The sequence below is a fragment of the Pseudopipra pipra genome, chromosome 1 (genome assembly GCF_036250125.1).
Source record: "Pseudopipra pipra isolate bDixPip1 chromosome 1, bDixPip1.hap1, whole genome shotgun sequence".
Classification (NCBI taxonomy): domain Eukaryota; kingdom Metazoa; phylum Chordata; class Aves; order Passeriformes; family Pipridae; genus Pseudopipra; species Pseudopipra pipra.
In genome coordinates this window covers 38574896-38586502 of record NC_087549.1, presented here as the reverse complement: position 1 = coordinate 38586502, position 11607 = coordinate 38574896, and the positions used below count along the sequence as shown (strand labels likewise).

At 43.5% G+C, this 11607-nt stretch overlaps 1 protein-coding gene across 6 annotated transcripts in view; it reads left to right on the top strand.

Annotated features, from left to right (window-relative positions):
- Positions 1-736: 736 nt before the first annotated feature.
- FAM110B (family with sequence similarity 110 member B) overlaps positions 737-11607 on the top strand; it is a 114222-nt gene continuing 103351 nt past the window's right edge. For 4 of the 6 annotated variants that reach the window (XM_064652586.1, XM_064652513.1, XM_064652539.1 and 1 more), the window contains exon 1: positions 737-831. The gene's annotated coding sequence lies outside the window, so the exon portion shown is untranslated. Of the gene's footprint in view, positions 832-1349; positions 1572-11607 lie in introns of those variants that run through there. The other 2 variants (XM_064652575.1, XM_064652519.1) reach the window with 2 other exon arrangements.

Below are 11607 nucleotides of genomic sequence, written 5' to 3'. Positions count from 1 at the left end.
TGAGCATTAGAGCACTATGACCAAAAAAAAAAAAGTGCTTTTAAAGGTACCTCAATGGTCAGTGAGCAACTGGACACGTAGAACAATAGGCAAATGAGTAGCAACGTTTGAAAGAAGATCTGTGACCTACCACAGATAACGGGGTAAAGGTGCATCTGAAACTCGTTTTTCAGTAGTTCTTGGTGGCTGCCAAGGACAGAATGCTAAGAAACCAGTCTTCACGATCCCATCTACCCTGAGCAATAAAACACCCACCCTTAATTTAACAGGAGTCAGCTCCTGAGGCATAAACAGGCAGCTGAAGCACCGCGCGTAGGCTGACTTCAGTGCTGGATGCCGAGCAGCGCTTGGCACAGGTGAAGAGGTTTTCATCACAGACCTAAATTAACTTCGGTGAAGTTACTCCGTGTCTGCCAGTGGCGGAGGAACAATCTTCGTATGGGAGAAGCGTCCAGCCTGCCACCCGCCGCCCTCCCTTGCCGGCGCCGCTCGGCCGAACAAAGGCGGCAGCGGCGGGTCCCCTTTGTGCGGCGCGGGCAGGAGAAGGGGCGATCCCGCCCGCTCGGAGCTCCCCGCCCCGGGCTCCCCGCCCCGCCAGCCCGGCCCGGCGGCGGCCCAGAGGAAGCGCCGGCTGCGCGGCGGGCGGGCGGCTGCGAACAGCTCGGGCCGGCCTCCGCGCCCCGTTCCCGCCCCTCCACCGCCGATCCTCCGCCCCCTCCGCCTCCTCCTCGCGGCGGCGGCGGCGGCTTTCTCGGCTCTGGCTCCTCGCGCTTCTCCGCGGCTTCGCCTCGCTCCTCTCCGGGAGGCTCCCGCGCCGCGCTGGCCAGGACGGTGAGTGCGGCGTCGGCTCGGGGCTGAGCGCGGCGCCGTCCCGCAGCGGTGCCCCCGCTGGCCGGGGGCGGCCCCGGGGAGCGGGGCCGGGCGGGACCCCCACTACCACCCCCGGCGGGCGTCTGGCGAAGGGGCTGCAGCGCGGGCGGGGGTGCGGTGCTGGCGGCGCCGCGCTGCCCCGGGGACGGGCGGGGGCTCGGCCCCTCCGGGCGCTGCGGCAGGAGCCGCCCAGCCCAGCCCTGCCCAGCCCAGCCCTGCCTCGCCGCCGGGGGTCGGCGGGCGGGCAGCTCCCTCCGGGGACTGAGAGCAGCCCCGTGGGGTGGGTGTCGCGGGTGGGTGCCTCGCCGGCCGGGCCCCTTCTCCCTTCTCCTCCGGGAGAGGCGGCTCCGACCCCCAGCTGGCGAGCGGGTCCGCGGCAGAGCGGGTAGAGCGGTTTGGCTCTTCTGAAACGCCTCGCTAACGTCAGGGGAAAACATATGGCCCAGGAGAAAGCCGCTGGAAGCGATAGCTGTTGAACTCCTCCGAGTTATTTGCCCGGGTCGGTGCAAAGTGAGAACTTCCTCCCGGGATGCCCTTTCGGGGGATGCGGGGCTGAGCACATGGCTGCCTCCCCTGGGTCTGCCCCGCATCTGTCACAGCACCGCCTGCCACGGGGCCTGCCGGCGCCTGCTCTCCTTTCAGAGTGCTAATCTGACCTCAAGAAAACTTTAACTGGGAGAGGGGAGGAGGCTGATCCAAAGGTAACATACTTAAACATGTTGGGTTTTTTTTCCTTCTCTTCTTCCTTCCCTCTCTCAGACAAGGCGTCTGTGAAAAGGAGGAAAAGAATGGAATTGTGTCCAAGGGTCCAGTGTATATGGCAGCTCGTAGTGCAGAGAGGAAGGTTAAAACTTTCAAAGACCTGTCATTGGCAAATTAACATCTCCAGTGAATCATAGCATTAATTTCTTTAAACTTGAATTTTATGGTCATTTGCGTGTTGATCCTTGCTTGTGTTTGAAGTCTGCAGATGCTATGTTCAGATATTTAAGGATGAAATGTCTCAGTTGTGTTTGAAATGACAATGCTATTGTGTTTTGTAAGCAGCAAGACAGCTTTTATCTTTAATGTAGACCATTTTATCACTCAGCTGTAAATACTTGCGCTGTTTGTAAATCTGCCACTGATTTGTTGGTTGGCTTTGCAGAGGTCAGTTTAGTTCATCAAATACAGGCATTTTTTTTGGAAAATACCTGTATTGATTTAATATGGTACTGGGTCAAACTTGGCATTTTTAATTTATTTCACATTTGTACTAATGTGCCATATTAGCCAGGCTTTATAAAGTAACTATTCCTTGGTTCTGCGTGTAAAGCCTACTGGCAGATCTCGGTGTGTGGCGTACAGGAGGTGTGCAGCTTGGCTTGTGTCTGATGTTAAGTGTCCTACTTATTTAAAAATGTTGGGAGCTCTAAAAAGGTCAGTGTAATCCATACCACACGTGCGCTCAACTGACCTAGAATTAACAAGATAAAGCACTTTTAAGCGTTTCTGAAGTAAAAGTAGGGTGTTATTTCCTCGTGCTAACAACGGATTGGTTTTCCAAAGCATCCAGTGCTATGCTCCCCAATTTGAAGGGTGGCAAAACACCCACCCCGCTGCTGCAAAGCTTGGCTTAAGCTGGTGAGACGGGTCATGAGAGCAGAAGGCACCAGCAGCGTGAAGATGCTCCCTGGAGAGATGAACACAATGGTGACGGTGGCCAAGGGAACTGGGTGCAGAGACCACCATCAGGGACGGCGGGCAGCCCTTGCCGTGGTGTGGGGCTGTTGGAGTTGATGAGCTGTGTGCCCTTTCAGGGCCCTCATTTTGTGTGGGTTAGTAACTTAGCATGTCAGTTGATATTTCATGCTGCGGCACTGAGTTTCCCCTCTGGGTTTCAGGAGGCAGCAGGCAGGTGCCTGTGCACCGCAGTGGAGATGCAGGCATAGAAGGAATGTGGTGGTTTGTGTGATTTACTGCCTCGATGCCTTGCACTTGCCTGTGCCAGCAAGTTCACTCTGTTGCACAGAAGGCCCAGACTGCCTTCATGCCAGTGCATCCATGTTAAGAAAATCATGTCGAAAGCTAAAGTTAAGAGGGCAGCAGTGTTTCCCAGATTCATGTGGAGACCGTTCACTGTCACTTCATTAGAGTAGTTCATGTGTCCTGCTGTAGCACTTGGCCAAAAGCACCCTCCTTTCCTTCTCTTCATGGGCTTGTGGTAGGCATGCTGGAGATCTCAAATTGTTACTGGAGGCACTTAATATAGGTGCAGTCTTCCACTGGAAAGGAGATGGTTTTCTGTTAAAGGTTCATGCTGTGCTTCAAAATCTGGAGGGCTAAGTTTGACTTAGTGAGGCAAAACTCAGTCAAATTGTAGAATGTAGCCTTGCAAACCTGTTAGAGTTGCTCAGAGCTACAGAGCAGCTTTTAGATACTGTGCTAGTGTATAAAGGGAAGGTGTTTCTCAAATGTGCTTTTGTAAGTACATTTCCCAGTGCTGACTAAGTTGGAAGTCAGTACACTGGATTATCATAGGGTAGATTTTGGCCATTAATTGTGATGGAACGCAGAGTAAATGAAGGGTCATGCTTACAGCCTGCCCAGAACCAGAGAGTAGTATATCTTTAAATTCTGGAACATCTCTGGTCTCTCACTGGCTGACAATGTTTCTTGCTTTCCACTGCTAGATTAGAGCTCCTAATTTTGAATTAAACTGAAGGGTAAGTATATGTCAGCTACAAAGTGTTTTTATTTCAAGGAAGTTTCATTTTAGCAGGGCACGTTCTGAGAAGTTAAAAGAACTAGTTTGTTTGATTTGTCCACAGGGTTGAAGACCTCTAGGAGTTGGAGGTTTAAATAAAATTTAAAAAAAAAAAAGAAAAAAGAAAAGGCTTGGATTGTCTTAAATGGAAGGTACAATGGCTGCTTGGAAACTGCATTTTAAGGAGGAGAGAAAGTTTGCCAAGAGGGGCTGTGGACCTTGCTGTGAGAGTAAGATACTGCAAGTTACCAGAAAACCTAAAAGGAATGAAGTGAAGGAGTAGATTGACTGTTGGAGAGCAGAAACTGCAGGAATAGCATCTGAATTGCCAAAAGCTAGAGGATGAAGAAATTTAAGATGAAGAGGGGAAAAATTATAAAAGGAGGAGGAAAAGAGAACTTGGCTATGTTGTTGTGAGGACCAGGCTATAGTTGAAAAATGTATCTGCTGCCTATAAAATTAGCAACTGTAACCAGTTTTAGATAAGGATAAAGATTTGAACAGAGAAGAAAGATAGGGTAGAAATAAAAAATCCATGGAAATGACCAGAATAAACATCTTATGCCTGCTTCCAGAATCCAGACTAAGTCAGCAAATGGTCTCTGTTTTGGGAGTCTGAGAGTGTTGGCACAGAACACTGGAGCCAGGTTAAAAAAAACCTTCAGGATTGGTTGTTGTCTGTCAGGTTGAATGTAGCAGTTGAGATAGTAAGATAGCAAAAGACATAGTTCTGTTTATTTTAAAAGGAGAAGAGAACAAAATCTTTACACCTTTTAGTCTGGTCTCAATAGTATTCAAGGATTTAGAACAAATTTGGAACAGAAGAAGTATTTAAGTATACAAAGATAAGTGGAAAACAGGATAAAATGCATCATGGATTTGCCACAATTAGGTCATGGAAGACTAAAATCTTATTATTACTGGTTAAATACTGAATGTTGTAGACAAAAGGAGTAAAAGGCTTCAGTTCTGTGTGTACACACCATGGCGGGCGTGACACTGAAAATAACTAAACTGGAAATGCGAGGCTTGGCTGAAGAATGGTGAGGTGTCTCCTGAAGGAGAAATTGTGACTCTGCGTGAATAAAGGAATTACTGATCTAGATCAGTATTAGTGGGGAGCTGGTCTCTTTGCTTTGCCATACTGGCTGAGATAACTGTATGAAAAGGATAATTAGCTAACTTAGCTGATGAGGCTAAGTTAGGAAACCTAGTCAGCACTGAGGTTAGTTGGATTACTGCACAGGAAGAATTGAATGTCTGTGATGACTGAAGCAATAGGAATGACAGGAAGTTAAATAGCTCTAAAAGCAAAGTTATCTACTGAATGATTATTAACAAGTCTGCTGTCAGATGGCAGGTTATCCCTTAAAACAGGAGTGGAGGAAAAGGCCTGACTGCCACAGTCAAACAGGGGTACTCTTATGTGATATACTGTGTGTGAAATGGAAGCAAATGTGATCCTCAGTGAGAGCTCTTCAGTGGAGATAGACAAGGTATTAGGGAGACTTCATGTCAAATACTGTACATAGTTCTGGGCACTTATGTACAGAAAATATTAAATTCTAGTGGAACGTGTACAGGAACATCCAAACTACAAAGATGATGCCGTATGAAGAGTCTGGAGTTACATGAGAGACCAAGACTTAAGATACTCTGGCTTTTGTGGCTTAATAATGGCAGAGATGGGGGACAGCAACTGCTTATAAATTCCCTGGGGCAGATTTCTGGAGAAGAGGAAGGGTCATAAACTGAAGGTTTGTTCTGTGATTTTGGATTAAAAACTTGATGTACAGAAGGGTGATGTGATGGCTTGCTGAATGAATGTTAGAATAATGTACATGAGGAATTCAAAAGGAATTTCCTAGCTGTCAGATTTTAGATGCCCTGCTAGCTGTAGGTCTCCTAAGTACTGGCTAAGTGTTGAAGTTTGCATGTGACTGTTAATGAACTGAGCAGTTCAAGTTACTGAAGCTACCATATTTTATGCTTTGGTGTTCACATGTAATCAAAAGAAATAGAAATCACTTCAGTAAAGGAAGTGTGATGAGCAGAAGTGCTTATTTTTGGGAAGTGTGTGTTGTCCAGTCACTTCATGGTGAATGGAATTTATAACAAGTGAAAACACTCATCTATGACATTAGTAGCTGCTGCTTTTTCTTCTCCTTTTAGTGTATAATGGAGTAGAATCAAGCTTAACTCATAAAATATTAAAGATGACCACAAATTAATATGTGTGGGACAGAAAATGCATAAATGGATGTGCAGGCTGGGGGTCAGGTTGGCTGACTTGAACCTATAAATAAATAAAAGGATTGAGCTCTCCTGTTGAGTGTGCGCCCATATTTATCCTCTGTCTGATTTCATGCTCCCTGGTCTTAGGAGTGTTTCATGGCACCGGCTGCATCCTCTTATTGAGGACTGTGCTCCTGGGAGTAGGAGTAGGGAGGCGTTTCCTGCAGGGGGGACTTGGGCAGAGCCTTGTTCAGTAGAGGAAGTGCGGGGCTGTTGAACACCCCAGGTGGGGGCTCCCAGCTGGAAGTGTGTGTGCTCCTCTGTGGCTTCATTTTGCAGGTGAGTACCTGACCCAGGTGCTGGGGCTGAGCTATACAAAGGCCAACACAACCTAACTGTTGGGAAGAAACTGAAGTATGAGCTGCTCCAGTTGAGACACTTTCTCGAGCATTGCTCTTGAAGATGTGACTGGTACACAGCAAAGAGTCATGTGCCCCATAGAAAGTGTAAAGATGCCATATGTGGTTTGAAGGCTACGCCACGTTGACTTAGTTTGACCTTTGCTACAGCTTCAGAGACTATTTGTAAGTTCTCCTGTAGCAGATCTTTGTATGCCCAGTGAAACTTCTAGAAGTTTCAAGATGACTCTTCAAAAAGAAAGAGGAATATATGATATCTGTATGGATGTATTTTGAGAAGAACCATTGAAAAAAATAAGGTGCTTTGAGTGTGTTTGTACAGCAAAGAAAGATCAGTGTCTTGATACTGCTTTATGTCTGTTTATTTCAAATTTATAAGGCAGGTGTCTTACTTCCTTAGAAATAATCCAGTTGCAAACTCCTTTGCAGCATAGTTTATTAAAAATCTGAACTATTGGATTTTAGGTGTTTGCTTTAAATGCATGTGTGTTTTTTTTTAAAGAGGAGCTGTGTAATGAGCTCAATGTGTCAGGATCCTACATAGGAAGTAATTGTGAAGAGGTTGTGTTGAACCATCAGAAGAATAATTTAACAATCCCAGGGAAAATTGAATTTATTGTCCTGGTAGCTTTTAGCATGCATTATTAGGCTATTCACTTAATGTGATTTTTCACGTACTCCTATTGCTCTTTTATACGAGTGTTGGGTGTATCATTAAAAAAGATGAGACTAGGCCTATGCTTTGCATTTGTATAACATCTTACACTTGACAGCCTTCAAGTTCCAGATATTAATGGATGAGGTGGAAAAGTTATTTCATATTTACAAGGGAGAGATTAAACCTAAATTCAAACAGTCTAGCAAATCAGAGAGTGGAGCACTTGTCTTCTGATGCTTTGCTGTGTTCTTTAAAAACAAAATCACTCAAATAATTTCCTATTACAATTTGAGGTCTTGGAAAAGTCTGCATTAAGAAATGGGAGGAAATGTTTAAGACTTTATTGGACAGGGAAGATAACAGTAGAATCCAGTATTGTCTGCACCTCAAGGAACTGGAAAGGAATATCCTTCTTGTTAATAGTTCAAGGAACTGTTTGTGATGAGCATGATCAGACTGGGAAGCAAAGAAATGGATTGGAGCAAGGAGCAAGTGGTATAAGAGATGGAGGTAAAACCTTAAACATGCACATGTGAAAGGGTACAATAGAGGCAATGTGATTGAGAAAGCAAGAAGTATGGAAAGACTGTGAATGAACAAAATGTTGAAGAGGAGAATGAAGCAGAAAAGCTTATGTGTTGCACGTGAACTCAGTATTACATATGAATTTAATATACACATTAACTTGTATCCAAATTAAATGGAAACCTCATTTTTATTAATCTCTGTGATGTAACAGTGGGTTATCTATTAACTGCTTGGGTTGCACTGTTTAGAAAAGCCAAGCAGAACCTTAGAATAAAGGTTCTGGAGAACTTTTTAGATGTATCTGTAAATTACATGGTATCTTTCACAGTTCAAAAACAAAAGAAAGAAAAAGAAGAGTTGCAGGTCAAAGAATGGGTAAAGAAAATTCTACAGCCTTGCAGTGTTTGACTTTCAGATTTCCACATGGTGGTTTTTTTGTGCAAATGGGAGCACTTCTGTTGTGAAGGGATCATTGGTATCAGTCATCTTCTTCATCCAGTACCTCTACACAGTATTAAACAAGTCTATTTTAAGTAACTACCCAAATTCATGAGTGGACCCAGACCTTTGGATTTCTAATGACCTTTGTATGTTGTCTTTCTTTATTTGACAAGTTAATCTGTGTGTGCTACTACCTGGGAGATCAGGTGGCCATGAGAAACTAAACTGTTTCCCGTATGTGTGCGTGCATATATAGATATATGTAGTTTAAATTAGGATGGAGGAGAATCATTTAAGTAATGGTTGGGTAGAGTACTTTTGAGATGATGATGATGATAACATACATTTTATTTGTAATTTATTTCATGTATATAAAAATTCATGTTGCTGTGATCTGTTTGACAGACTGTTATTTCTCTTCTTGTCTACCTCCAGTGGTTTTAGACCATTTTTTAAATCTGTTACTTAAGCATATCTTGTCACTGCTCATGCAATCACGTACTTCAAGACTACATTTTGAACAATTCAGATTTATTACTGACATTTTTAAATTACTCATGTAAGTACAAGTGGGTAATGTGATAGATTTCACGTGCATGTTGTATTTAATTGCAAGATTCTTATCTGTTGTTTTGCCTTTCTGAGCCGCAATATTACAGAATTATATTGCTGTTGAGTTCTCCCAGTGTGTTAGTTCTGGGTGTTGAATAATTGCAAGTGAGTGTCAGTCCTGAATGAACTCAAATGGTAGGCAATGTGAATGGGATTTCATGGGTAGCTTTTGCTCTATTTGAATAGATGTTACGCTGTCGCTGAAGATCGCTTGCGACTGTTGATCTTCTCTCTATGTAATAAAACGTGATACAATATGTAGGGACTTACTGATAAGTCAGTTATTTTCATTAATTAGTATCTGCTAATCAGAAACTAGAATCCCAGTTCTGCAACGTGTTTGTACAAATAGTTGTGGAATATTTGCGGATGTGAAGGTCTGCTCGCTGAGATTTCCTGCAAGACCTCCATAAATGCTTTGCTAAAGGATTTCAGATGTTTCAACGAATTTTGTCTGTATTTATTGTTACTGTGCTGTCTGCAGCTTGTACTGTTTGCTGTGCAAGTTTGAGGTTTATGCCCATTGTAGTACTGTGTCCTATTTCATGCAAATGAAATGATGCTTATAGCTGAGGTGAATCTCCCAAATCTTTGTGTATTTTAAACCACACATTTCAGGTCTTTTCCCCTAGCCCCCCTTTCTTTCTGTTTGATAGACTGTGAGGAAGAGGAGAAACTGACTCTAATGAAGCACAGTGTATAAGAATGCACAGTGTTATCTCTTGAATTTGGAGAGAAAATGTTGTTTTCCTCTGATCTTTGCTGTAGTCATTTCAGGTATTCCCTTGTGAAGGTAATAAACAAAGTATTTAGAAAAAAAACACTTGATTTTTTTTTTGATGGCCTGTTTATTATAGCAAGTTTGTGCTATTATAAAGTTTCTCTTTTAGGAAAGAGATAACCTTTTTTTCCTGTTTAATTGAAAGATGATCAGTGTCATTTCTCTCTTCCTTCCCTCTCAATCCCCCTTAAAACAAAACAAAACCTTCAGTCCTCAAACAAAAGTGTCTTTGTTTTTACATTTGTTTTATGAAATTGCTTGAATCCTTTGGGAAAAGCTTTCCTCTCACAGGAAGAGAGAGAAAAAAAACCCACCCTCCTAAAGCCAAAAACAGCAAGTCTGCTACCAGACATTACTTTGTTTTGCTATCTGAATAGTAGCAGATTGCATAAAAGAAGCAATTTCTCATCTTAATGAATGAAAAGTGCAGTTGCAGAAATGCACACAAATAGACATGGTTTTCACTCTGCAAATGTAGAATTGGTAGCATTCAGGGCAAAAATTTGCTGCATACCTTTCTTGAAGCTTCTTCGGACTGTTGGTGGGAGTGGAATTTTAAATGGGATATTTCGCAGCTTTGAGAGGTGAATCAAATGCTCTTTGGCCTTTCTGATTTTGTTTTCTTTTTTGTTACCATATATTCCTAAAAGTGTCTTGGTTTTACATCTTTGTGCTGTTCTGCTACTGTGGCTCCAGTTGTGAAGCCATCCATCCTGGTATGCTGGGCAGATGTGTGAATAACCCTCTCCTGGTCTAGAACCCTGGCAACTGGCAGGAAACATGACTTAAAGGAGAGGCTGAACCAGAAATACAAAGAATTACATGAAATACCACCCTGCTAATTTGTTTGCATGGGCTTTATCCAGAAACTGTACCAAAAAACAGGAGTGCTGATGAGCTAGAACAAGATTATTGCAGCTGACTTTCTCCCAAATGTAATCAAAACGCAAAATCGAGTCAGTGGCCTACTGTTCTCAATCACCTGTATTATTATACAGGCTGAAGGGATCAAGGATGAAGGAAAATTTTGAGTAAATGCTGAATGTGAATGAAGAAATAAGGAGGCCTCCCTTAACACCAGGAGGTAAGGGCTCTGTAGAGTAGGAAATCAGACGCTGGACTAAAAGAATGATATAGCACTGTCCTAGAGGACATCCTTGTAAGCATTTTATGGAGAATTTGGAATATGGTGGCCTCCCTGGGATCCCGTGGCACCTCACATCTTGGGCAGCTCTTGAACTTTGCTTGACATTCCCTCTGTTGGTGCCCTGCATTGCCATTATGTGTGGAACCTTTGCAATCAAGGTAATTTTGATAATGTGCAGCCATGAAACAGCTGTGTCTTTGTGACTGGCTTGTCCATAATGTGATGGTGAAACCTGCATAATGTTTCCTGCACTTACTTTTTAATATCCTAACCTTGTAGGTACACTTTCTTGTCCTTCCAGTGCCTGGGAAGAGAACTAGGCACTCTGAAAAGCCTTCTGGAGTAGCATCCATACCACTCATAAACAGGCATGTGCAGAGATGATTATATGCACATTCACCTTATATTTGAAACATTTTTAAGTGCTCTTCAGGAAGACTAGACCAGAGAATTATAGGCTTTGGGGAGATAGAAGCTGAATTAACTTGTGCTTTGCTGGCTAAGCGGCATTAATGTTTTCATTACTTGGCCTAAAATGGAGTAGGCAAAAGCTATAGGGAGAGGCCCTGTCCCCCAGCTATGCTGAGCTTAATAAAAGATAGGATTTCTCCTTCTAAACTTTCATTATCCAAGAACTGCTATGAAGGTATCAAATGATGCTGTTTAGATTGTTGTAATCAACTAATTTGATTTCCATATTACTTCTGGATGACTGTTACTGAAAAGATTTTTTTTTTATAAGGTGCCCTGCCCCACTATGAAATCAGATCCTCGCACTCCACCTCCTATGTATATTTTACTGCACTGTGTGGGCTGCACTGCTGAGCCAGAGACTAGAGAGGAGTATTTGCCTCGTGCGCTGTCATTACAGTCAATGCTAATCAAATGCTGCTAATACAGTAGGCTTGCTTTACTGCTGAATAGCAGGGTGATAGTATATATTTTAGTCAGAGGGGATCAGCGGAGCTGTGGAGCAGCAGAGCTGCCCACCCTATAGACCCATGTACACTCTCGCAGTACTCTTTGTTCCCATTCTGCTGTGGGGCCAAAAAGTTTTCTCCAAGAACATTGTTTTCGGCAGGTGCTGCAGCTGAGGTGGGACGACGTGGAGACTGGAAGGATAAAGACTGATATCTGAAAAGCCCTTGCAGTGGATGTGGTTAGTATTGC